Source organism: Peromyscus maniculatus, chromosome 5, assembly GCF_049852395.1.
Source record: "Peromyscus maniculatus bairdii isolate BWxNUB_F1_BW_parent chromosome 5, HU_Pman_BW_mat_3.1, whole genome shotgun sequence".
NCBI lineage: Eukaryota > Metazoa > Chordata > Mammalia > Rodentia > Cricetidae > Peromyscus > Peromyscus maniculatus.
The window spans coordinates 100,367,063-100,395,008 of record NC_134856.1 but is presented as its reverse complement, the minus strand read 5'-3'; the positions used below and the strand labels follow the sequence as shown (position 1 = coordinate 100,395,008).

Here is a 27,946-nt window from a genome sequence, read left to right as displayed (position 1 = left end):
GTTGAACATTTTTTAAGGGTTCCTCAGACATTTGTGTTTCATCTTTTGAGATTTATCTGTTTTGTTCCATGCCCCATTTTAAAATTGGCTTATTTGTTGTTGTTGTTTTTGTTTTTTGTTTTTGTTTGTTTGTTTGTTTGTTTGTTTTTAGTGTTTAACTCTTTTTCAGTTCTTTGTATATTCTAGATACTAACCCTCTGTGAGATAGCTGGTAAAGATTTTTTCCATACTGTAGTGTGCCTCTTTACTTGAGTGATGCTATCCTTGGCTGAATAGGAGCTTTTCAGTCCCCTTTGTCAGTTGTTGCTCTCAATGATTGTGCTACAGGATCCTGTTGAAAAAGTCTCTTCCTGTGTCTGTAAGTTCGAGTATATTTCCCACATTCTCTCCTCTCAGATTCAGGGTGTCTAGTCTTATGTTGAGATCCTTGATGCATTTGGAGTTGACTTTTATGCAAACAGAAGAATATGGACAGAGTTTTATTCTTCTACATGCAATCATTAAGTTCGACAAGCACTATTTGTTGAAGATGCTATCTTTTCTCCAGTATGTATGTTTTTTTATCTTTTCATTAAAAAAAAAAAAGTTTGTGGACTTAAATTTGGGTCCTCAATTCTATTCCATTGATCAGCATGTTTGTTTTTATGTCTGTACCATGTTGTTTTAATTACTAAAGCTCTGTCATATTCCTTAATATTAGGGATGGCGATAACTCCAACAGTTCTTTTATTGCTTGTGGTTGCTTTAGCTATCCTGCTTTTTTGTGTGTTTCTATATGAAGTTTAAGATTATCTTTTCAATTTCTGTAAAGAATTGTGTTGGCATTTTGATGGAAACTGCATTGAATCTGTAGACTGATTTTGGTAGGAGGGCCATTTCATGGTATGAGTCATACCAGTCCATAAACGTAAGAGGTCTTCCATCTCCGGGTGTCTTTTTCTACTTCTTTTTTCAATGTCTTAAAGTTTTAATTATGCAACTCTTTCATTCTCTCATATTTGTTCCAAAACATTTTTGAAGATATTATGAATGGTATTATTTATGAGACTTCTTTCTAGGTATGTTTGTCATTTGTATATATGGAGGTTACTAACTTTTGTGTGTTAATTTTGTATGCTGTTGCTTGATTGAAAGTCTTTAGCAGCTGTAGGAGTTTTCTGGTAGAGTCTTTAGAATTTTTAATGTATGAAGTCATATCATCTGCAAATAAGGATACTTTTAATTCTTCCTTTCCTACTTGTATCTTCTTTATCTCCACTTGTCTTATTGCCATAACTAAGACTTCATGGTCTATATTGAACAATAGTGGAGAAGTGGACATCCTTCTTCTTATTCCTGATGTTAGTAGAAATGATTTGAATTACCCTCCTTTTAGAATGATGTTGGCTGTGCGGTTATTGTAAATTTCCTCCATTGTGTTGAGATATGTTTACTGTATTTCCAGTTTCTTCAGAATTTTTGCTGTGACTGGATGTTGAATTTTGTCAAAGACCTTGCCTGAATTAATGAGATGAGTATGTGGTATCTGTCCTTGAGTCTATATATAAGGTGCATTACATTTCTGTATTTATGTATCATTGTTTACTATTGTGAACCATTCTTACATTTCTGAGATGAAGCTGACTTGATCATGGTGGATAATATTTCTGATATTCTTGAATTTGATTTCTAAGTAGTTTGTTAAGAATTTTTGAGTCTATGTTCATCTGCATTATTGGCCTACAATTTTCTTTTTTGCCTGGTCTTGGTATCAGGGTAATATTAGGTCTATAAAAAGAATTTGGAAATGTCTCTTCACTACCTAGTCTATGAAATAATCTTAGCTGTATTGGTGTCAGTTCTTTTATTATTATTGTTTTCGAAGATAGAATTCTGTGCTGAATCCATCTTGCCTTGTCTTAATAGTAAGATCTGTTTTTCTCTTAATCTTTTTCATACAACATATTTTGATCATGTTTCCCCTCCCTCAACTATTCTCAGACTCTCTTCACTTCTGTACCCACCCAACTTCATGTCCATTGTCTTCTCCTAGCTCTGTCTCTCTGTCTCTGTCTCTTTTTCTCCCTGTGTCTCTGTCTCTTTCCCTTCCTCCTTACCCCTCTCAAAACAAAAACATGAAAATGAAAATTAAAAATTTACAAAATTATCAAAATAAAACTAAATAAAAAGTACACCCACACAAAAATTATGTCTATTTTTGTGTTGTCAACTAATCCTGGACCTACACTGGTGTGTGTTTGATACATGCAGTGATATTCTTTAGAAAAAATTATTTTTCCTTTTACAGCAGGTATTAATTATAAATAACTACTGGGGTTAGGTGGGATTTTGTGTCCACTTCCCTTTTTCAATGCTGGTATTTTGTCTGGTTTGAACCTATGCAGATCTTATGCATGTTACCAGTCTCTGTGAGTTCAAATATGAATCAATCCTATTGTTTTTGGAAAACACTGTTCCCTCAGATTTATCCATCACCTCTGACCCTTACAATCTTTCACAATCTTCCACACAGAGACCCACGTCTTAGGGAGGGATGGGCAGTAAAGACACCCCATTTGGAGCTGAGTGCTCCAATGTCTTTTACCCTCTGCACATTGTCCAGTTGTGAGTCTCTGTGTTAACTCCCATCCATTGCAAGAAGGAGCTTCTCTCATGAGGCTCAGCCATGCACACATAGTCTTTCCAGCAACATGAAAACTAATCAGTAGAGTTGAAGCTTCTAGTTGGGCATCAGCTTCATTTCTACATGTTCAATGACATAAGTGTTGTCTTCAGCAAGAGGCCCTTGCCATCCTTGCCAGTTGTGGAGAATAACTAATAGCCCGATCAGTAGACTGTAGTATTTAGAGGATTCTGTGGATCCCTTTGGCCACCTACTCAGCAAGATGTGACCCATTCCTAGTACTGGAGGTTTAACTTGGTGTCATATCTGGTTGGATCATTGTTTCCCTCATTATATGGTGACTCCATCTAAATTTCATTTCATATATGTATACATTTTCTGAAGCTTCTACAGTAGTAGCTTTCCACATGGTTTTTTAAGAAGCCTTTGGTGTTAGTTGTCCCTCCTCTTATTCCCTCCTTGGCCCTGTTCTCTCATGCCTCTCCATTTAACCCTCCTATGCTAGTTCCACTTTATCTCTTTATAACACTATGTCCTATTTCCCCTTCATTGGATAACCTCCTCCTTACCAATGGTCCCTTACTCCATAACTAATCTCTCTGGTTATTCATATTGTAGCATGAATATTGAAAGCTTAAAAGCAACATCCACATATAAGAGAAATCATGCAATATTTGTCTTTTGGGGTCTGGGTTACCTCACTCAGAATGCCATTTGTTTTGTTGATATGTATATTGCTTTTTGTAGGCCATTTTCACAATATTAATCCTATGAATCCATGTCCATATGAGATCTTTGTATCTTCTAATATCTTTTTCAATTTCTTCAATATCTTAAAGTTCTTATTATACAAGTCTTTCACTTGCTTGGTGAGAGTTATCCCAACATAATTTTTGAGGCTATTGTGAAAGGTATTGTTTCTCTGGTTTCTTTCTCAATATGTTTGTCATTTATAGATAGAAAGCTTCTGTGTGCTGCTTTTGTATTCTGCTACTTTGATGAAAGTGTTTATTAGCTGTAGAGGTTTCCTAGTGGCGTCTTTAGGGTCTTTAATGTATAAAATTATACATATGCAAATAGAGCTACTTTGGCTTCTTCCTTTCCTATTTGTAATCCCTTGATCCCCTTCATTTGCCTTATTGCTCTAGCTTAGCTTCAAGTACTATAATCAATAGGAATGGAGAGAGTAGACATCCTTGTCTTACTCCTGATTTTAGTGGAAATGCTCAGTGTTTCTATTTAGGAGATGTTGGCTGTGGATTTACTGTAAATTGGCTTTATTTTGTTGAGGTACGTCCTGTATCACTAGTCCCTCCATGAATTTTATCATGAAGGGATGTTGGATTTTCTTGAAGGCCTTCTCTGCATCTACTGAGATCATCATGTGTTTTTTTTTCTTTCAATTAATTTATGAAGTAGATTATGTTTATTTATTTATATATGTTGAACCATCCCTGTGTCTCTGGGATGAAGCCTACTTGATCATGGTGGGTAATCTTTCTGATGTGATTTTTGACTCAGTTTGCAAAATATTTTAGTGAGAACTTTTGCATCAATATCCATAAAAGATTACTGGCCTATAGTTGTCCTCTTTTGTTGGGTATTTGTGTTGTTTTTGTATCAGGGTAATAGTGGCTTCACAAAAAGAATTAGGAATGTTCATCTGTTTCTATTTTGTGAAATAATTTTAGAAGTATTGGCGTTCACTCATTTTTGAAGGTCTGGGAGCATTCTGCACTGAATCCACCTGATCCTAGACGTCTTTGCTGCTGCTGCTGCTGCTGCTGCTGCTGCTGTTGTTGGGAAATTCATAATTACTGATTCTATTTCACTAGGTTGTTATGGGTATGTTTAGATTGTTTATCTCATCTTGATTTAACTTTGGTGGATCACATATTTTATAAAATTTGTCCCTTTCTTTCAGATTTTCCAGTGTGTTGGAATACAGAACTTTAAAATGTATTCTTATGATTCTCTGAATTATTTTAGTGTTGTCTATTGTAATATTACCCTTTAACCTCTAAATTTATTTATTTTAATCCTCTCTGTGTGTCTTGTGGCTAATTTGGCTAAATATTTGTCAGCCTTGTTGATTTTCTTAAAGAACCAAATCATTTCACTGATTTCTTTTGTCTAATGATTAATTGTTCTTTCTATTCGTTGATTTTAGTCCTAACTTGATTATTTCTTCATATCTACTCCTTTTGTTTTGTTTCTTCTTGTTTTCTAGAGCTTTAAAATGTGTTGTTACTAATATGCAACCTCTCCATTTTTTTTATGTAAGCACCTAGTACCATGAACTTCCCTCATAGAACTAATTTTGTTGTGTTCCAGATGCTTGGGTATGTTGTATTTCCATTTTCATTCAATTCTAAAAGGGATTTTATTTCTTTTTTATTTCTGTCTTGGCCCAACTTTTCTTCACTAGTGAGTTGTTTAGCTTCCATAAGTTTCTATACTTTCTGCCATTTCAATTGTTGTTGATACTCAGCTTTAATCCATGGTTATCAGACAGGACACAGGGTGTTGTTTCTGCAAAGACTTCCATTGCATCCTAAAATGTCATCAATTTTGGAGAAAGTTTCAGAAAATACTGAGGAAAGAAGTATATTCTTTAGTATTAGGGTGAAATGTTCTGTAAATATCTCCCAGGTCTATTTGATTTATGATATTGTTTAACTATAGTACTTCTCTGTTTAGTTTTTGTTTGGATGGCCTGTCTAGTGGCTAGAGTGGTGTGTTGAAGTCAGCCACTATCACTGTGTGAGGCCCAATATGTGATGTTAGCTATAGTAGTGCTTCCTTCATGAACTCAAGTGCCCTTGTGTTTGTGCAAGAATGCTTTCAATTGCAGTATCCTCTTGGTGGATTTTTCCTTTAATGAATATGCAGTGTCCTTCCCTATCTTTTCTGATCAGTTTTGGATTGAAATCTATTTTGTGAGATACCAAAATAGCTATGCTTGCTTGTTTGTTGGGTCCATTTGTTTGAAATCCCTTTTTCCATCTTTTAACCCTAACATGATGTCTGTCCTTAATAGCAATGTCTGTTTACTGGGTGAAGGAGAAAGATAAATCCTTTTTTCTAATCCACTCTTTTAATCTGCGTCTTTTTATTTGGGAATTGGAACCATTAATATTGAGAGTTGTTAATGATCAGTGTTTATTGATTCCTGTTATTTTGTTGTTGTGGTGTAGGGTTTAATTTTCCCTCCTTTTATTTATCTTCTGGGATTATCTATTCTCTGAGTACTTTTCAGACTGAAATTTTAGTGCTTTCTATAGAGTTGGATTGGTAGACAGAAATTATTAAATTTCTTTTGATCCTGGAATGTTTTTCTTCTTCATTCTATAATGATTGATATTTTTTTCTGGGTATACTAGTCGAGGTTGGCATCTGTAGTCTCTCAGAGCTTGTAGAATATCTATCCAGGCCCTTTGGCTTAGAGTCTCCCTTGAAAAGCCAGATGTTACTCCAATTGCCCTGCCTTTATATGTGCCTTGGTCTTTTTCTTTTGTGGCTTTTGATATATTTTCTTTGTTCTGTACCCTTTAGTGTTTTGATTGTAATGTGTTGTGAGGAGTTTCTTCTCTGATCATGTCTACTTGGTGTTCTGTATGATTTTTGTACCTTGATAAGCATCTCTTTCTTTACATTTTCTTATATGGTTTTGTTATAAATATTTTCTGTATCTTTGACCTGGGTTTCTTCTCCTTCCTTTATGACAATCATTTATAGACATCTTTTCATACTGTTCCAGGATTTCATGGATGTTTTGTGCCTAGATTTTTTTTTTCAATTTAACATTTTCTTTGACTTAGCTATCCATTTCTTCTGAATTTTTTTCAATGCCTGAAATTCTCTATTCCATGTTTTGTCATCTATTGGTAAGGCTTACTTTTGACTTCCTAAATTTTTTCCAGTTTTATTTGAGTTGGGTTTTCTTTGTAAATCTATTTTTTGTTAAATTCTACTTTCATGTATTGGATTGTTTTCATTATTTCATTCAACTGTTTGTGATTTCAAGGCCTTCATTAAGGCATTTATTCATATATTTTTAAGGCCCTTGAACATATTCAAAATTGCTATTTTGGAAACATTGTCTTGTGCTTCAGCCAAATTGCTTTTCTCAGGGAATATTATACTTAATAGAGTTGCTGGCTTCTGGAGAAGGCATCTTGTCTTAGTCGTTTATGTTTGTGCTTTTTGCACCAGGATCTAGGCATCTGAAGTTAGGTTGTCCAAGGTGTTTCTTTGTGGAGATTTCTAGTCTCCTCATTGTTGGTTGGCTTTTCCATTCTTTGGTTGCCTTTGCCAGTGTTTAGCCAAGTGTTATGTTTGTGGGGTCCCTAGTAAAGAATGTTTCTTCTGGGTCAGTGCTTGTGTCAGAAAGATAAAGTCTAGAAGGAAAGACTGAAAGGCACAGTGTGGCCTAGGATCCCCCTAGTTCTGCCCCAAGAAGAAAAATTCCTAGTGGATCTAGTTGCAAGATTTTTAATTAATGCTTCTAGTTTATTGTATAGTGTGAATGCATTTAAATTATTCACTTCATCTTTTCTTACGATTAGTAGAAATTCAGCCATTTCATTTAGGTTTCTGAGTTTGAATGCAGATTTTTATAATATTTTTTTATTTTATGATTTAATTTAATTTTACATATCAGCCACGGATTCCCCTGTCCTCCCTCCTCCCACCCCCTGCCCTCTCCCCAATCCATCCCCCATTCCCATTTCCTCCAAGGCAAGGACTCCCCTGGGCATTCAGCTCAGCCTGGTAGATTCAGTCGAGACAGGTCCAGTCCCCTCCTGCCTTCACCCAGGCTGAGCAAAGTGTCCCAGCATAGGCCCAGGCTCCAAAAAGCCAGCTCATGCACTAAAGACAGATCCTGGTCCCACTGCCTGGGGGCCTCCCACACAGTTCAAGCTAATTGACTGTCGTCTCACTTATCCAGAGGGCCTGGTCCAGTTTCATGGGGGCTCCTCAGCTATTGGTTCACAGTTCATGTGTTTCCACTAGTTTGGCTATTTATTCCTGTGCTTTTTCCAATCATGGTCTTGATATCTCTTGCTCATATAATCCCTCTTCTGTCTCACCGATTGAACTCCTGGAGCTCCACCTGGGGCTTGGCCATGGATCTTTGCATCTGCTTCCATCAGTCACTGGATGAGAGTTCTATCATGACAGTTAGGGTGTTCGGCCATCTGATCACCAGAGTAGGTCAGCTCAGGCACTCTCTCGACCATTGCCAGTAGTCTATTGTGGAGGTATCTTTGTGGATTTCTGGGGACCTCTCTAGCACTTTTCTTCTTCCTATTCCCATGGGGGTCTTTATTTATCATGGTGTCTCTTTCCTTGTTTTCCTTCTCTGTTCTTGATCCAGCTGGGATCTCCCGCTCCCCTAAGCTCTCTTTCCTCTGACCCTTGCCCTTCATTACCCCCACTCATGTCCAGTTTGTTCATGTAGATCTCATCCATTTCTCTGTCATTGGTTGATTCCTGTGTCTTTTTTAGGGTCCTCTTTACTAGGTAGCCTCCCTGGAGTTGTGAGTAGCAGTCTAGACATCCTTTGTTTTACATCTAGTGTCCACCTATGAGTGAGTACATACCATGTTTGTCTTTCTGAGTCTGGGTTACCTCACTCAGGATTATTTTTTTTTCTAGATCCATCCATTTGCCTGCAAACCTCATGATGTCATTGTTTTTCTCTACTGAGTAGTACTCCGTTGTATATATGTACCACATTTTATTTATCGATTCTTCAGTTGAAGGCCATCTAGGTTGTTTCCACGTTATGGCTATTACAAACAATGCTGCTATGAACATAGTTGAGCATGTGCCCTTGTGGTATGATTGAGCATTCCTTGGGAATATGCCCAATAGTAGTATAGCTGGGTCTTGGGGGAGATTGATTCCCAATTTTCTAAGAAAGCACCATATTGATTTCCAAAGTGGCTGTTCAAGCTTGCATTCCCACCAACAGTGAAGGAGAGTTCCCCTGTTCCACATCCTCTCCAGCATAAGCTGTCTTCAGTGTTTCTGAATGCAGATTTTTTTAAAAGCATGATCTTATGATTCTATGGCTTTCTTCATTGTTTATTACAATGCTCCCTTTTCACCTCTAATTGATTAAGTTGGATCTCCATCTCTTTTATTTTGATTAATTTGAATAAAGATTTATCAATTTTAATTTTTTTAAAGGACCAACTCTTGGTTTCACTTATGTTTATTATTATTTATTTTGGTTGTTTGTTTGTTTCTGCTTTATTAATTGAAGTCCTGAGTTTGATTAGTTCTTCCATCTGCTCTTTTAGGGTGTTGTTTGTTCTCCTTTTGTTAAGGCTTTTCAGCATATCATGAACTTATTGATTTTTTTAAGAATCTGTAAGATTTATTTATTTTATTTTATGTGTGTGTGTTCCCCACATGTACATATGGGTGCCAGATGGGTGCAGTGCACTCAGAGGCCAAAAGAAAGCATTCAGTTCCTTGTAACCAGGGTTCTGGGAATTGAACAAGGTCCCCTACAAGAGCAGCCAGTGCTCTTAACCCTGAACTGTCTTTCCAGCCCCAAATGATTAAGTTATTCATATGAGATCTCTCCAGAATTCTGATGTAGGCACTCCATGCTATAAATTTTCCTCTTATGACTGTCTCCATTGTGTCCCATGGATTTTGGTATGTTATTTTTTTCATTTCCATTAAATTCAAGAAGTTTTACATTTCCTTCTTTCACCCAATTTTCATTCTGTGATGTTTGGTTTTATTCTGTGTTTGTATACTTTCTGCTATTTCTAATGTAGTTGATATCCAGCTTCCTTCCTTTGTAGTCAGATAGGATACATGAGTTTATGTCATATTTTCCATATTTGTGCAGACTTCTTTTTGTCCTACTATGTGGTCAATTTTAGAGAAACTTCCACAGGCTCCTGAGAAGAAAGTATATTTGTGTTTAGGTGCAATGTTCTGCAAATGTCCATTGGGTCCATTTGATTTATGGTGTCATTTAACTCCAGAGTTTCTCTGTCTAGTTTTTGTCTGGATGACACATCTGTTGGTGAGAACAGGGTATTGAAGTTGTTGTTTATCAATCTGTTAGGATCAACTTGTGATTTTACATGTAATTGTATTTCCTTTATGAAATTGGGTATTTGGTGCATAAAAGCTTAGAATTATATTATTCCTTAGGTGGATTTTTTTGCCTTTAATGAGATTGAAATAGTTTCCCCTGCCTCTTCTCACTAGTTTTGGTTTGGAATCTATTTTTCTAGCTATTATAATAGTTACACCTACTTGTCTCTTTGTTCCATCTGCTTAGGATACTTTTCCTCACCCTTTAGCCTTAAGGTTCTGTCGTCCTCCAGGCTGAGATTTGTTTCTTGGATGCAGCAAAGAGATGGATCCTGTTTTTCTAACCCAATCTGTTAGTCTGTGTCTCTTTATTGGGGAATTATTAATACTGATAGTCATTACTGAATAATGTTTATTGATTTCTGTTGTTTTATTATCATGGTGCTGTTTACTTACATCTCTTCTGATAAACTGTTGTGGGCATCTTTAATCTTCTCTTCTGATGAAAATATTCTTTCTAGTATACTCCACAGAGCTGACTTAGTGGACATAAATTCCTTGAATCTGTTTTTATGAGGAAACAGTTTCTTTTTCCTTTTATTACAATTGATAATTTTACTCAATACAGTACTCTAGGCTGGCATTTGTGGTCTTTCAGAACATTGGTCAGGGCCTTTCTGGCTTTCAAAGTCTCCTTTAAAAATTCAGATTCTATTTTGATGGGTCTACCCTTATCCTTATATATGATTTGGTCTTTTTTTAACCACTTTCAGTATCATTTCTTTGTTCTATAATTTAATGTTTTGATTTTTTATACTATATGGAGTTTCTTTTCCGTCCTGTATTTGGTTATTCTGCATGCTTCTTGCACCTTGATAGACATCTCTTTAGATTTGAAAAAGTCTCTTTAATAATTTTGTCAAAGATATTTCTGCACATTTGACTGGGGATTCTTCTCCTTCTTCTACACCCATTATACATAGGTTTAGCCTTTTGATAGTATCCCAGATTTCCTGAATGTTTTTTTCTGGTTTTTCATTGTTGTTTTGGTTTTTATTTATTTGTTTGTTTGGAAACTCAACATTTTCTTTTGCTGGATGAACCATTTCTTATATCTTGTCTTCAAGACCTGATATTCTCTCTTCCACTTGATCCAAACCTTTTGTGAGACTTTATTCTGAGCTTTTTGTTTGAATTACTCTGTTTTTCTTTTTTTTTTTTTTTTTTTTTTTTTTTTTTTTTTTTTTGGTTTTTCGAGACAGGGTTTCTCTGTGTAGCTTTGCGCCTTTCCTGGAACTCACTTGGTAGCCCAGGCTGGCCTCGAACTCACAAAGATCCGCCTGCCTCTGCCTCCCGAGTGCTGGGATTAAAGGCGTGCGCCACCACCGCCCGGCTTAATTACTCTGTTTTTCATTTCAAGTTTTATTTTAGTTTGGCTTTTTCACCCAGAGATTCTATTTCTTTATTAATTTATATTTCATTATCTTGAATTTTTATTATTTCATTCAACTGTTTTCATGGTCTTCACTCATGTATTTATTCATATCCTCTTTGAGTTACTTGAACAGGTTTATAATTGCTGTTTTGAAGTTGTCTTGTATATCAGCTAAGTTACTTTTCTAAGGGCATATTAGGTTGAGGGTGCTGGTTTCTGGAGTACACACCTTGTTTTGGCTGTTCATGCTTTTGTGGTTTAGGGATGAGGTCTAGGCATATGGAGTTAGGTGGTTTCTGGTGTTTCTTGGAATGGTTATCTTGCTTTTGGATGGTGGTTATATAGATATTCGTTTACTTTGCTGTTACTCCAACTTGTCAAGTTGTAGGCCAGCTGAATGGTGCTTTATTTACAGTCTTGGGGCAACTCTGGGGCTCTGAGTGTGACTCTCCATGGTTCCATGCTGGTGAGGTGGGTGGAGTGCTTACAGGCAGGCATCGGGTCAGGAACTAGCTATGAGAGTCTCTAACTAGGGTTCTGTGTTGGGATCCATGTGATCCTGAAATCTAGGCATGGGTAGGGTGGCTGACAGTTGGTAGAGTTCTGATTCAGATGCCCAGTTCTGATTCCACTAGGTCCCAGGTCAGGGGATGAGGTTGATATTTATTGTTCACCAGCAATAAGGTAAGATGGTAAATGTTGAGGATCCTCAGCCCTTATTTGGACTGGCAAAGCTCTCCTCAGAGAACCCTCCTGTCCTGATGCTAGCTCCTTTTCTTGGGTGGGAAGTTCTGTATGAAGCCCTAAAAGAAGCAAGTTGCACAGTAGGAAACAATATCATCCACTCACTGCATCACAAGCTTCTTTTGTGTTTTTTTTTTTTTTTAGAATTTTCATTGCTAGAAAGGGCTCTCACCAGAAATATATCATTTCTTTCCTTACAGATGAGGATGGTGGTAAATAGCCTTGTTGGGGAAAATATTCTCCTTTTCCTACCAGCCTGTTCTTTTCCTCAGTTTGAGTCTTTCTCCTGATTTAATTGTTGACCTTATTCCTGCTCAAATATCAGTTCCTTTAAAGTTGGAGATGAAGACAAGGCCATACATCCTTTTCTTTCTTTAGTGAGTACACTGACTTGATGAAGTCATTTCTACCAAATATAGTGAGTGGCCTGTGGCCACTAATTAAATTAGATCTAAGATAGACAACAGGATCCCTATGATAGGGCATCAGGCCACATACTAAGTTTTAGACCTGAGTCCCCTTGCTCTATGGACATGATGACCATGCCCATCTACATTTAGAATGGCTTTCCTGTACCAGTGAGAGAGCACTCTCTGCCTCACTGGAAATTAGAACCTTCTCTTATACCATTCTATCAACACTTGGGGAAAAGCAAAAATCAAGATACTTGTAAAGGAGTAACAAACTATCCTCAAAGTCCAAGAGGCCTTGTGTGAGGCCAGAATTCTGTAGTGAATCTCGGGTCATATATCTGTTACTAGGAAAACTGCTTAGGGCTCTGAATAGAGTAGGTGGGGGATGTACCAGACACAGCATGAAGTGTAAATTAAGCATCCGGTCTCCAGTCAATGTGTATTTTTAGGATGGCTATCCTGTCAGAATAGGGAATTCATCTCATAATAACTTGAAGTAGTGGCATCATGGCAGAACAATGTATATTGGATAAAATGGAGTAAAGTCTTCAAAAACACCTGCCCCTTTGAAGTTCTGGGTCTGTCTTTTTTGTTTCCTGCAAGGAGGTATAAGAGCCCAAAAATCTAGTCAAATTCTTCACCCCTATTCCCTGTGAGCCTCTGCCAGATCAGACAGGCAGGTTCTTCAGATTAAGTGGCCAGGGAAAGAAATCTCATTAACACTTCCATTTTCCAGCAACAGAAACCTAACAGAACTTGTACGAATACCAGCCTTGGGTAGCGCAGATGAATGGCTCTGATGACCTAAAAGGAAAAAAAATAGGAGAATTAAGCTCTTAAACCTGGCCAGCACAAATCCAACATGTGTATGGCTACGTACTTGATTAATTTAAGCATAAGCCTATATATGTATAAACGTGTGTGTGTGTGTGTGTGTGTGTGTGTGTGTGTGTGTACTGTCCATCTTCATAGTTATATATCTGAGTATCCAATATCTGTGTGTATATATTCACATGCAGATATTTATTTAGAATCATTTTTAGAAGCATCAGCTCAGGGATTCTGCAACCTCACTTAAGGTGCCATCCTCCTAGCACCTGCAAATCAGTGGAGGGTAAGCAAGAGGCAAGAATGACATTGTCTGCTTTATTTTTCCCCCATTTCTGCCTGGATGTCTTGAGAGAATGACTAAGCAGTGCTGGAGATTATGAATTTGCTTAAGTGTGAATGGTTGATTGCAGAGCACGAGGCCGGCCCTCCCGGAAGGTGATTGACTGGGCCCGCAGGTCTTCACACTTGATGCCTGGATTTGACTCGGAAAGTCTGCCAAGTCTTTTACTGGGAAATTTATCTTAATTAGATCTGAAAGACCCGCCACAGCAGAATAGTCACACCGATTAAAATGAAAAACAGGAGAAATTACTGATCAAATTAATCATAATGTCGGGTTACAGCTGTAGGTCTGATGTAATTTGCCACTCCAGTGAGTTACATCGGCCCAGGCCCTGGAAAGGAAGCTGGCTTTACGCTGATCCGTAACACCCGCGCGCTCCAGGCGGCCAGCAGGAGGCTGCTTCATTCATTTTCCTGGCTTGCTCTGACCTCCCTGCTGCAACTAGAAACAAATCAGGCACCAAACAATCGGGGTGGGGAAAGCCAGGGAGGCTAAGCAAGAAACATTCCCTACCCACTGAATGTACTAGGGCACTGCCTCAAAATGGTGAGTGTTCCCGCGCCCGCTGAGCTGAGCTGGAGCTTTTCGGTTTTCCACTTAACCTCCTTCTAGTTTAACCAGGACTGACCGACACGGATTAGATGCAGAATGGGAATCAAAGGGTTAGAGGTCAAAACCCCTGGATCTAAGCAAGGGGCGGAGCGGAAGGGGGGGCGGGGAGCACGTTAAGAAAAATCTTATTTTTCTTGTGCAACAACTGGGGTGTATGGGTTGAAATAATCTAAGATGTCATGACAGAAATGAGAACCTTAGGCCATTGAGTCGTATTGCTCACCAATGTGGGTGCAGTGCTGGGATTCTGATTAAAACAAACACTTCTTAATGCCATGCTGGAGATGAGGTGGGTGGCGTGTGTGTGTGTGTGTGTGTGTGTGTGTGTGTGTGTGTGTGTGTGTGTGTGTGTGTGTTTAAGAATGAAAATCTTTCCAGTATAGAGCCTTTTCACATAGAGCCTGAACCTGACTGGAGTTCATCCTGTGTTTGCAAGAATTATCCCGTTCAAGATAGAGAGGAGACCCGGAGGCACAGCCTACAGGTTCTGTGGGAAGCTCCCAGAAGTTAAGATTTTGCCAGGCTTTTCTTTAGCTGCTTCTGCCTATGGGGAAGGAGGGAAAGGAAGCAGGTTGTTGGAAAGGTTCAGGGAAGGGGTATCCTGTCCTTTCCAGTGATAGTCAGATGCCTGTCTGAGGTTAAAAACAGGAGGCAGGATTCATTCACCAGGGGTCCAGATGGTCCTGCTTTCTGCCAGCCCCTCCCAAGCCTACATGCCATCCTTCTCATCCATAATGAACCTGGTACATTTTGTAACCATGAACAAGAATCCAGGCTATCATTGGAGGCAAAGAAAAACTGTACCTTCTGGTCTTTTCTACTGATCTTATGTTGAATTAGATCAGACCATGTACTTAGATATGGGAAAAATAAGCTACCCATATACTGTCAATGACTATTACATCAGTTTAATGGTTGTGACCAACAGCTACAGAGAATAATGAAAGAGAATAGACGCTCACAGGACATATAGCAGAGTTGTTGCTTTCTTGAAATTTGTTTAAATATGTACACATAAACACAGTTTTATATATATATATGTGTGTGTGTGCATATATGCATATGTGTACACTAACACACTGAAAGTTAGATACCATAGCATGTAGTTTTATGTGTATATGTGTTAATTTGAGATATAAAATGTGTTTCTCACTGAAACAATATCAAAAGAATTGTTTAAAAAATGAAATAATAATTATAATAACTTACACTGAAAAGGCCAGATTTTTCACATAGGCAAGGGTGGGCTTTCTTAGCCATCTAACAAGCTTGGAAGATTTCCTGATATATCTCAAGAAACAATGAGATCCTAAACACTAAACACCACCCAAGGGTCAAAAACAACAACAACAACAACTAAAAAAATGTAAAATCCACCCTCCCCCTCCATCTCCACCTCCCTACACACACACACACACACACACACACACACACACACACACACACACACACACCTTTCAGGGAAATTGAATGTTCAACAATGTTTTGCTACCTCTGTGGTCTAAAGCTCACTCACTTCAGATTAATAGTGTATACACCTACTAAGTGCCAAGGCTAAGTTCTCCAGGAAATGCTAACGAAGTTAGTCCTGACAATGGCAAACAAGTCTAAGGAGAAAGTGAAAGGGAGGGACAAGATGGCAGAAGGAAGCACAGATCCCTGTCTGATACAGTCTCCTAGAAAGTGCTGCCTTCCCCACAGAAGTGCAAGTCCGGGGGCACTGAGTCAGAGAAAAGGGATGAGGGGGGAGGCATCTAGCTCCCTGGGTGCTGGAACTTTTCTCAGCACCCGCATCTGCTCTGGCTCTGGGAAATGCTATCCCACACCCAGAACTGATGTTCCTGCTTCGGCTTTTTTCCTTCAGCCACACACTGCCAATCACAGCCCAGCAATTTTCCTGACAGCATTCTCTGTTCACATCTTCTTGGACCACTCTGTGCAGTCTGAATGGCGTACTAGAAGAGGTCACTCATAACAAAGAGAATGTGTTTTTTCTCATGGTTTTGAGGGCTAGAAGAAGAGGCTCAAGGTGCCATATCCTGAATTGTCATAAGGCAGCGGAAGCTCCCATGAGCGGGAGCGAAAGCCTGAAAGATGGTCAAACTCACTTTATAACAAAGCCACCTTCGTGTTGACCATGGGAATCCAGTTATGAGGACACAGTTCTCCTCCCTTGTCCTCCACCCCTCCACTGCCAAAACATGGACTTCAAGGGCCCATTCAAACCACAGCAACCTTATGATTAAAGTCTCCCTCTGGCCATCTTAGCTGGGCTCTCTGGCCCTGCTCCGTGTGTGTGTGTGTGTGTGTGTGTGTGTGTGTGTGTGTGTGTGTGTGTGTGTCTCCCCAACCCTCTGTGCCTACTGCCTCCCATGCAGCCCACCCCACCGTCTGTGGCGGTCTGTGGCGGTCTGTGGCGGTGCCTTACCCATCTCCTGGAATCCCCGCTCCTTCCATAAAAGTGTTTTCAGTGGCCCAGCTCTCAGAAGTTGCCCTGTACTCTGAACTCATATATTAGGTAATTTTTTTTACTTTTTTCCATCATTTTTAAAGAGGTTCTTGTTATTTTACTCCAATTATAGTCTTAAAAATAGCCACAGTTTCTCACACCTCTGACATCTCAATTGTTATGTATGATGACATCTCACTTAACAGCTACTCATTTCACACATATGCAAGTGCCTATTGTCAGACATCTTGAAATTATTGACAGAATTTGATGAGATGATGTTTATTTATTGTGATATATAGAACCATGCTTAGCACAGGGCAAACACTGTAATGCCTTAGGTCTCATTAGGATTAATTATTGCTATTAGTCACCTCATCATCTCTGTGCTGTCTCTTCAGTGGGATTTTGGAGATGCAGGCTTGGTTTAGACAGATAATTTTAAATTAGCTACCTTCATCTAGGATTAAATACATAGCAAAATAAGGACCATTGTCCTCTAATTTTCCTATTGCCTTTCCCCCATCATCTCACCACATGGTGGCACTCTACTAAGACTACCATAGGTAGAAAAACGGGCCTTCTTAGTATTTTATATGTCCAAATGATGTATGTGCACAAAGATAAGCAAACAAAGACACTGAAGGAAGATGAGAATGGATCTCTCACTCAGAGTATCACTCTGGATATCTGGGACACTCATGTGTCCTACTGTCAGAGCCTAAGAATACAGGATCTTCTCATACAAAACAATGATCCCACTTAAAAAATAAAGACGCAAGGAAAACATTGACATTGAACCCATGCCAGATGCTGCAGGAGGTGTCTTATGCATGCATTCTTTGCAATTACAAGAGGAGTTAGGAAACCAAGACCCAAAGAAGCTAGTAACTCACCAAAACCTCCAACATCTTTAAGAAGTGGAGCTGGGCTTTGCCCCAACTCTCTGGCTCTAGTTTGAAGACCTACACATACTTTTCACTAGGATAGCTTCTGTACTGTCTGTCATCCATTCACTGAGTAACTTTCCAGTTGATCCTCAGAAGAATCCTACATGGAGGATGCTCTTGATATGATGCCCACCACCCTACCAAATTGCCTCCTCCACTTCACCACTCAACACTACAAAGCTAGGTTTAGATGACTTCTTAGCAATAACATGGAAATGGCAATTCCTATAAACATATTATTATTCCTAGAGCCAAAATTGCAGTGTTGTTGAGTTTGCTGACACAAAGGGAAAATCAAAATGTTTATGAATGAAGTGGGGCCCTAAACTTTGAACTGGCAGGAGGCCCCTGGGGGTCCTTCAAAGAGTTGACCACACATCTAAATCACAAGTGAGGATTTCATCAATGATTAAATTTTGAAATTGCCCATGAGTGCACAGTGAGGGGATTAGACCTGTAGATGAAAAGACACAACTGGTTTTCTTGTTGGGCCTCATAGAGGTTACAATTCAAGCATAGTGTATGCAGGAATGAGGACTTTATAGATGCTTGGAAACATGGCTACTGGCTGAATGACTGATGACACCAAAGATCTACTCCAGAGATTTTCATATGACAGTACATGTAGGGCTTTATGGCTTTGTTTGAATAGCATTTGAGATGTGTACTGAAACACAAATGAGATGATAGTTTACCTGGAACTTTTCCTGAAATAATGTAAGAGGAAGAAAAAAAGAATAAACAATTGGGATTGATTGGTAGGAATGGATAAAAGAATATTGTACATGGGTTTGTATTATTGAAGCTTCATAATGAGCCTGTAGGAGTTACTTTTGCTTTTTTTGCTTTGTGTTTAAACATTTATATAGGTAAAAACTAAAAAAATAAAATTTTATCACCTGGGGATTCTTTAATAATACAAATCCCCATCTGCCAACTCCAGAAACATAAACTTGGAATCTTTAGTATAGAGTCAGAGATTCTGATGCTCAGCAGCACTTAAGAACAACTTTTCTATGGGCTAGGCAGATGGTTCAGTGGTTAAGAGCACTATCAGCTCTTCCAGAAGAACAGGGTTCAATTCCCAGCACCCTCATGGTGAATCAGAGCCATCTATAACTCTAGTCTCTGGGAAATCTGATGTCCTCTTTTGGCCTCTGATGGAATTTCATGAGTGGGGTGCACATACATGCAGGAATAACATCTATAGACACAAAAATTAAAGTAAAAACTGTTTTTATATAATTGTAAATGGATTAGATTAAGGCTGTGGGAAAATATACAAACTGATTCATGGATTGAGAAAGAGTATGTTAAAAAATTAAGGTTTTTTTAACCAAAAATTAAATAACCAAAGATGGCCATTAATAGCTGAGAAATTGTGAGGAACAAAAAAGGCACTAGAAAACTAAAATTAGAAAGGTCCTTCCAGTTCTTTAAAAATAAAGAACTTCTTACTAAAGGGATAAATTGAATATATACATTTATTCCTCCCTCCTCCTAAATTCCACTAAAATGATCTTAAAAGAAAAAATTTGAAGTGTTTTTGAATCCTCAACAATAAATATGTCGAGAAAAAACAATAGTGGATGATCTGTGAGAACAAAATACCAAAGACTTGAGAGAAGGAAAGAGGGATGTGGGGCAACTCTGAAGAACATAGAGCAGTGGGTTTGGAGCCAGCACATGGTAGGAGGAAGGAAATGGATGCCCTGGTACTGAAACGGGAGGATGTTTAAGGCTGTGAAGTGAGTAGTTAGAATGTCAGCCCCAGCCCCAGCCCCAGCAGAGCAACAGCAATCTCTCCAGCAGCATTATGCATGAGAAACGGAACGAAACAGCATCTAGACTTGAGGACATAAGCTTCGCTGTCTTTGGGGAGACCCTTTACTCTCTCCAGGAGGACCCAGAGAAACTCTGCTTTCTAAGTAATGAGACTGGTCTCATTGAACTATAGGCTTTCCTGGAGGTGTTCACATGCAGGCACTCACCACCTCCTAGACTCCACTGTCTGTCACTCTTCAGGAAGATTGTTCTGACAATCTTCTGACGAAAGAGGACTGACCCAGTTATGCAAACAAGATCATCAAACAAGAAGACTATGCTTTTGCCTCATGGTGAAGACAATAAGGAATGACTCAGAATTTGAGAAACACCTTTGTCCAAAATCAGAAATTAAAACTAGAAGGGGAAGGGGTAGAAGAAATAGAGACAAGAAAGGAAAGGAGCCATAAAAGAAAATGTTCTTCTGGAGATGCAAGAAGGCTAGGCATCCATAAATCTCAACACAGGGTTTCTGTGCAAGAAACATTTACAGGATGAGGAAGAGAACATGGCAATTGTTCAAAAATTAAGCAAGTATGGTTCAATGGAATATATAGAAGATGAAGAAAATCACTCAGAAAATACATCAAAGAACAGAGAAAGGGAAGAGAAATGAGAAGTAAAATGAGGGGAAATACCAGAAGTCCAGAAAGTCCAACTTTTAAATAACAGACCAAAGAATAAAAACAAAAACAGAGGTGCATTTACCAAAGAAAGGGTCCCCAGATTAGGAGGATGCAGCCTCACTCTAAATTTTACTATCTACATGTACAACCTGAAGAGATTACAAAAAGAAAAATAGCCCATCTCAGACATAAACATTTTTCAAGGAAGAAGAAAAATAGGGAAAACACAAAAAAAACAGGAATCCGAATAGCATTTGTTTTTGAAAGCAACACTTGAAGCTCCAAGGTCACACTAACTCTGAGGGTGTGATTTTTTTTCCCTATGCTGTTTTATATCCTGCACAACTATCCAGCAAAATGGGAAATATGCTAATGTAAGTATGTAAATATGCAGATGTAAGATCTCTGGATATTTATTTCCCCTATGTTTGTCTTGCATCCTTCATCAAATTTGTAGAAGTGTCCTACAAAAACAGTAGAGTAAGCCACAAAAGTAGAAGATGAGAGATGTACCACCAGAGTTGACCAAAAGGAGTCCCTGGACCTGGAACAGTGGGGGAGGAAAAAAAAACAAAAAAACATAGAAGACAGATGCTTCCAGGATGCCTAGCCTGAAAAAGTTTATAGAAAGCAGCATTCATAAAGATCTTACTAACTATGGGAGGGGATAAATAAGCAAACAAACCAAAAACACAAACTAATGTTTTGAGAATGTGAACCTATAAGAAAGGGAATGTGGTTGTGATATATTAAGAGACTCAGCAGTAAACAGCACTTTCTAGGTCACAAAAAGAAATGCTGATTAAGTCAGCAATTGTTGGGAGGGAGGGTGCAGGGAAGTAGGAGCACCCAGGAGATTGATTGTTCAGCCACCTTTCAAAAGGGATGTCGGTCAGTAGTATCCAAAATTAGCAAATTGGGGAAACTTTGCAAGTATTATTTAGAGTAGTGGAGGTAGTACTAAAAGAAAACTCGAAGAGAAACTGGAGAGAAGTGGGGTGGGAGTAAAGAGGTAGAAGATGGTATTTGCGTATATGCACGTAAAAATTGCATGAGCTAACTGTTTGAATGTGTGTTCTTGGGCCCTTTCCTGTTACTCTTCCTTCTGCCCGAATACTTTCATGTATCTAGCTAGGCTTCAATTTTGGGAAGCACCATCTCACCACCATATATTTCAAAGATGCATGCCAACCACGGTACAAGTATGGACAACAAGGGACCTGGGCCAGCAGTGACTACTCTAGAACACAGAGCTTCCTAGGTTTATATGTAGGTGGATGTTCTGTCAGGGGATCTAGCAATGCCTCCCGCCACACCCCCGAGAAAATCAGCTGTCAATTCAGTGATTCTTTTGTAGTGGAAAGGAGTTGGGCCAGATGAGCTTTCTGGTCCAGTGGGGTCTGAAGTTCAGTAGGTAACCCCATCAAACAAAAGAAAGTAGAATTAAATTTCTGTACAACAACAACAAAAAGATAATACTTTTATCACCAGAAGAACTGAGTTTTAGAGCAAGGAATGGAGGAAAGTAAAAATGTCTTCTTGACAGAAGCAGAAGCCCTCCTATGCAGATATGTTGTAAGGTACCTGTCAGCCTAATTCAGCTCTGTGGCCTCTGTGCCTAACATAAATGCTAGTACACATATTTAACATGACGTATACTTGGAATATATGCATACATAATCACTGTATCTCATAAGGAAGTGCTCTTTTCTGGATTTGGTGTGAAGAGACAAGGACACCCACACAGTGTTAGTATGACGTGTACCGGACAGCACGGAAGAGACTGGCAGCATCCATGCTATGTGGTTTGAAAAGGGAAAGGCTACTCCTACACTTTTAGATATTCTGTGAGTTTACTATAGAAACATTTTTATTATAAAAAGTGTGCTGTTTGCATTTCTCTACTAAATGAACTTTGTATTAAAAATATTGTGTAAAACCTATGTTCTTATCCCTTGCTTCAAGAAACAGGGAAATGGTATACATAGGCTTTAACTGAGTAAATGTCCACATTCACAGATTAAACACAGGTGCAGTAAGGGGGGAAAGCCAGAGAAAAGAAGCCTGCTTTTATCTACCCAGTACCTAGGGCTTCCTGGAACAGTGGGGTGGGGGTTGTCAAATGTACTGATGACAGAGTTCCTAAAGTTAATTTCTCTCAAAATACCATAACTGAATTTGCTTCAACACTTGAAAAGACCCATCCATACTAAAAAGAGTCAGTTGCTTAATCCTAAAATTAAAGGTTATTGCATGCAAGAGAAAATAATTACATGCTCAAAGTATGGAAAAAAGAAAACTTTTTTTTAAATATGTAGGTATTTGTATAATTAAAGACTAATCAAGCATGAAGGGCTGCTGACTAAACCAGAAAATGAGATTGTTGGCAAGCAATATTGTAATGTAAATGCCATTTTTGTTTAACTACTAAGAAGCTGGAAAAATGATATCCTGAACAGATTAAAAGCAAACAGCATTGATAATAAATATTTATCGGATTTTAAATGCAACACAGAAATTTTTATATTTTACATGCAAGATTTGTTTGCAGTGAGGTATTCAGGCACTTTTTCGAGATGATAGTTAACAACCTCATTTAGAATTGCACTTTCAGGTGTTACCTTCCTCCCGCCATTGTGCGTGTGAAATACTAACCAAGGGACAGAGTCCCTTTTGAGAGTTCCTGTTCACAGTGCAGCTACCTGTTAGTTAGGATTTTAGTCATTAGTATTATCTATTTAATATTAGGTGGGCTTTAGAATTCATAGAGATAAACTACAAGTCATACTACTTGATTAAACAATTGGATATCAAAAAAATTAGCAAACAACACAAGTGAAAATAGATTACATCAAACCAAAAAGCCTCTGCAAAGCAGAAAAAAACAATGTGTAGGAACAACATATAGCTTAGAAGTGAAAATTTGCAAGCTATGACCAATAAAGGATGAATACCCAACATCTATAAGAAACTCAAGCCACTCAATAACAAGAAACCAATTGCTAAAACAAAACAAAAGTAATTAATGGTCAAGGAGACTCTACAGGCATTTCTCAGTAATGTCATGGAAGTGGCTAGCAGACATTTCTTTAAAGTGCTCATAATAATAACCATAAACGAGATATCATCTCACACCTGTCAGAGTGGTATTACCAAGAAGACTAAATAAGCCTAAGTATCTGAAGGATGTGGGGAAAGGAGAACCCTTGTCTGCTACTGACGAGAATGTTAAGTTAGTATGTATGCCTCATCTCGAAGAGTATGTAGAAATGCTTGAAAAACGAAAAACAGATTACCGTGTTACCCAGTAATCTGACTTCCAAGTGTCTACCCAAAGACCTGAATCAGTTTTTTAGACAGATTCCCACATTCGGTGCTACTGCACATATCCATAATGGTCAAATAACAGAACCAACCTAAGATTCCATCACCAGGAGAGTAAATAAACAAAGCACTCTAGGAAGGAACAATGCAACATTAGTTAGCCCTAGGAAAAAGAATGCTGTCATCAATCCAATGAAATTGGAGACCATCTAGCTAAGTGAAGTAAGCCAGGCACAAAAGGACAAATTCTGCGTGTTCTTACCTTATATGGAATAGAAAACAATCAAAGACTTTGAAACAGAGAATAGAAGAATTGTTACTTTGGGGGTGGGAGGAAGCATGGGGAGATGATAGCTAAAGGGCAAAATCTCAGTTATAAAAGGAATCTTTTGATTCTCATCTTATAGAATGGTAAAAAAAAAAAAACAGCTAATAGTAGTATTTTACTGTAGAAAATTTCTACAAGTAAATTTCAAATGTTCTTATCACAAAAAGTAAACATTTAATATTATGGTTATATTAACTAATTTAATTAAGCCATTTCATATTGTACCATAAAAATATATAGAATTAGAAATGATAAACTTACAGATAAAAATAGAAATTGCAACATAAGGAAAAACAGAAATATTTAAGATAAAGACTTCCGGTAAGCTTCAGACACATGACTGAACATAATGTGTAGAAACTTTGAGATGCGATGTAAGTATTCTAAGAATTCCTAGAGCTGTCAGTGCTGTATGGTCCACTCATCTGTCCTGAAGATTAAACAGTTTAAAAAGCACCTGCCAGGACCAAGGCTATGATGTTGCTAGTGAAGCTTGTGTTTCTTCCATTCCTCCCTCTTCTCTACTGAGTCCAATCTGAATATGCACAGCCTTATACCTTCATTCCATACTAGGGACCTACCCGGATGCCCTGACTATATCAGACCGCAGCACCACTAAGACTCGGAGATGTAGGTAGAGGGTCCATGTTCTCCTTTTGGCCTGGAAAACTCGGAAGCTCAACAAGCCAAAAGGGAAAAAAGCATCTCAGAAACAGGCAAAAGCTTTTGATGAATGATTCCCTCACCACAACTCCACAACTCCATCCCCCCGTCTACTCAGAAAATGCCTTCTGATTCATGTGTGGTGATTTCCTTGTATTCAACATTGCTCAGCCCTGGTCTATCTCATAAATCAAGATTCGCTGCATAATTATTAGAGAGAGCTCTAAAACCTGCACTCCGTGTCCCAGGGGTGGTACAGTATGAATGAAATAATCAAAAGTATCACTTAAAACTCAATTATTAACAACTGTGCTACTTTCCTCTTTTCAAAATCATAACTATAGATTCTTTTCAGGAGAGGCAAGACTACCACTTTTTTCCCTTCAGAAACAATAAACGATTCATTTTTTCAGCTTCCAAATTAGAATCCATCAGTCTGACTACTTTTGTTTCTTTGAGGTATGATGCGCACTCCAGAAAGCTGGAAGCTTGCAGACCTACTAAAATGCATTTGGGGGGTGGGGGTGGGGGTTGGAGACTGATTGAGTGACAGTATGATAGTCTTCAGACTTGCTGCTTGGAATTTCTATTTAGCTTATTCTCTCCCTAATGTGGCCGTACCATGCACCTATTTTCTGAAGATTGCAGAACACATCATCAAATGACAGTTCAAACAAGGCTTGAAAGTTTATTCTTTCCCTCTGTAGGTAACTTACTTTGTGAGCCAGAAAACAGCACCGAGCATTGTGTCTCTCACTGCTTCTGCCCACACTTGCTGTTCGAAGGGACGGAAGTGAAACTACGAGTTCTCTGGATAAAGTGTACCCACCAGTGTCTGAGCTCTGATTCCACACAGACTCTGAGGTTACTGCTAAAATGAGTGCGTTAGACAAGTGAGGGTAGCCCGCACTTGTATCTTCATCAAGACAGACCTCTGCCAACAAATAGAGGGAGCGCACTAAGGGATGGAAACAGTGAGTTAAGAGGACACTTGACAGATTCAAAAAGGCACAGAGGGGCCGTCAAGACTGGAACAGGATGGGGGAGGCCAGAGTGGTAGGACTGTAACTAGCACTTGAAGAGGAACAGGAACCCCCAGGGAGTTGGAAAAGATGACTGCCAGAAGTCACAAGCAGGAAGTCCACCTAGGGTCAGCTGAAGCCTGGAGGAGAGAGGGTGTCAGTTTGTACCAGGTTGTGGCAGAAACAGTGAAAGGTGATCTGATTCTGCATGCTCTGAAGAAGAACTATCGGGACCTGCTGATGGACTAGTTTTGGGTGTGAGAAAACAGGTGCATGGTAAATAGAATTCCCCAGCACCAAGTCTGAAGGCTATCATACAGTCACCCGATAATCAGTCTACGGAGATTTCCCAAGTGCATTTCAGTAGGTCTGCAAGCTGTCAGCATTCTAGAGTACATACTGTGTGCATCACTGCACCCCCACAATCAAATATAGTCAGACCACTGGATTCTAATGTGAAAGTTGAAGGAATGAATGTGGTCTCTAGTGACTGACCTCCACAACTGAAGAGATGAGAGTCTCTACTGTTGAAAGGCTGTGAGGAAAACAGAGTTGTAAGCGGGCTTTGTTTGGGGGATGTCCATTTTGGACAGATAGTATTTTTGAGAGCACTAAATGGTTGAGCAATGTGAAGTAGTCAGTTGCCTTACAAAGTTCTGGACTTGAGAGCTCATCAGAATAGCACTGCGGTGTAAGCCTGGAAAACATATCCAGACAGCGAGGGTCAAGTGCTGTCCCTGGAAGCCCCCAACTTGAAGGATGCTTGAGGACAGAGGGAAATTTGCCACAGAAACTAAACAGGGATACAGAGGTATAAAAGGGGGAGGGATACTTGTAAGAACCCAGAATAAGCAATTCATCTGATCACAGGGGATTCACACAGAACTCAAGAAAAATTAAAGACATAAAACACAAACGTTGGAGCTATGGTATAGCTCTTGTTTGAGGCCCTGGTTTGATGTCTAGAACAAGGACAACTCTTTGCTGCAAAATTAATCTGACAGATGGTAATGGAACCAAAGTTGTTGTTGTTGCTGCTGCTGCTGTTTTTTTAATGAAAAGTGGAACGTCATGTTTATTTGCTGGCACAGTCCTCTCACACAGGATGCTCTTTAATAGGCAAGAGGCATAACATCCACTGAGGTAGTGGAGGGTTTCTCTAGAGCAGAGCTAAACACAATGCGAATGCTGATGCTGTAGGTTTGCGCTGCTGGCAATGAGCAAGAATGGAAGTTCTCCCGTTTGACTCTGTTTTCTCTGTGACATAAGAAAAAGAGTCAGTGAGTAAGAGAAAGAATGAGAAAGGAAGTACTGTAGGTATAGGTGAAATGAAAAGATGTAAAACCATCTTTAAAGGACTATGGGAGGATGTATAGTTGCTGGGTAATATGAATGGTCTACCTCTTTGAGGTTACTAACTACTTGATGTGGGACTATAAGCACCATTGTGTGTTACTACTGCCAAGGTCACCTGCGCAGAAGTAGGGAAGAGCAGGTGCAAGCTGGCCTGGAAATGCTAGCTGGATAATGAAAGGGGTGATGGAAAGGTGAGAGGGTTTAAGGATTATCAGTTCCAATGAAGTTAGAAGTTATAAATTACAAGGGAGTTTGAAGTAATTTAAGAAATAAGTTGGAAAAGGGAAGAGAAACTGAAGAACAGAGTACTTGTAACAAACAATGGGATAGGTGTGGTTATTGGCATCACAGGAGGACAACCTTAGGAGAGATGGCTGAGGTAAGGTGAAAGACATGTTTGCTGGAGCATAGAAGGTCAAACAACTGAGATACCAGAGTATCTAAAGGCTATAAAAGTCACACACACACACACACACACACACACACACACACACACACACTACCATAGTAATCTTAAATCCATACAGAGTGACAGAGCCCCTGGTAAAAAGTCTTCAAGCAACAAGGTAGGGTAACTTACAAGGTAAGGACCTACAGATTTCTACAACAAAGAGTAACAACTTGTATAGTCCAGTTGAGCTTCAAGTCACTTTCCCAGGAGCTGGGTGGCAGATTGGCATAGGAGCAGCAGTGATGAGCAAGCATGACTCTCACTGGGTCTCCAGGCCCAGTGTCAGGAGAGATAGAGAGGACCACTTGCACGAACTCTTTAGGGAAGCAGTGTTCTCAAGGAAGAGCAAGGATCACGCTGAATCACGCTGTGGCAAAAAGGTTCAGACAATACTCTGACAGGGTGCTAAGGGGATAAGCCATTTGGCTGATAAGAAACTATAAAATCTAGAGACCAAACTGGGAGAGTCTCTGGAACTGAGGAGTCAGAGGAGATGAGGCATGAAGGGACCAGGAAGGAAAGAACATCCAAGTGTGAGTGTTGATTTGAGATTTGTGGACTTCCTGAGGTGACCATTGTAAGATTTTACGGTTTAGTGTTGATGACCTCCAAAGCCAGCTATTGTGGGAGTTTTGATAACACAGATCAGGAAAAGTAAGAGGGATATACAAAGTTTGGGGATAATTTCCACTCTCAGAGACAGATGTGGAAACTAGGAAAGGGGAAATACTTTGAGAAACGTAAGGAGATCTTGGAACCTTGTTCACTCATAACCAACACAACAGTGATTACTAAGAATACTACGTCACTGATAAAAACTATTACAGAAATCCACAACTGGTCAAAATTCATAGAACAACAGACCATGGATGCTCAACCCCAAT

General features: G+C 39.0%; 1 protein-coding gene across 1 annotated transcript in view; it reads left to right on the top strand.

The window, feature by feature from the left end:
* The window catches only part of Pou6f2 (POU class 6 homeobox 2), a 341,728-nt gene that overhangs the window by 276,172 nt on the left and 37,610 nt on the right, over positions 1–27,946 (top strand). The gene's annotated exons all lie outside the window — the stretch shown is intronic.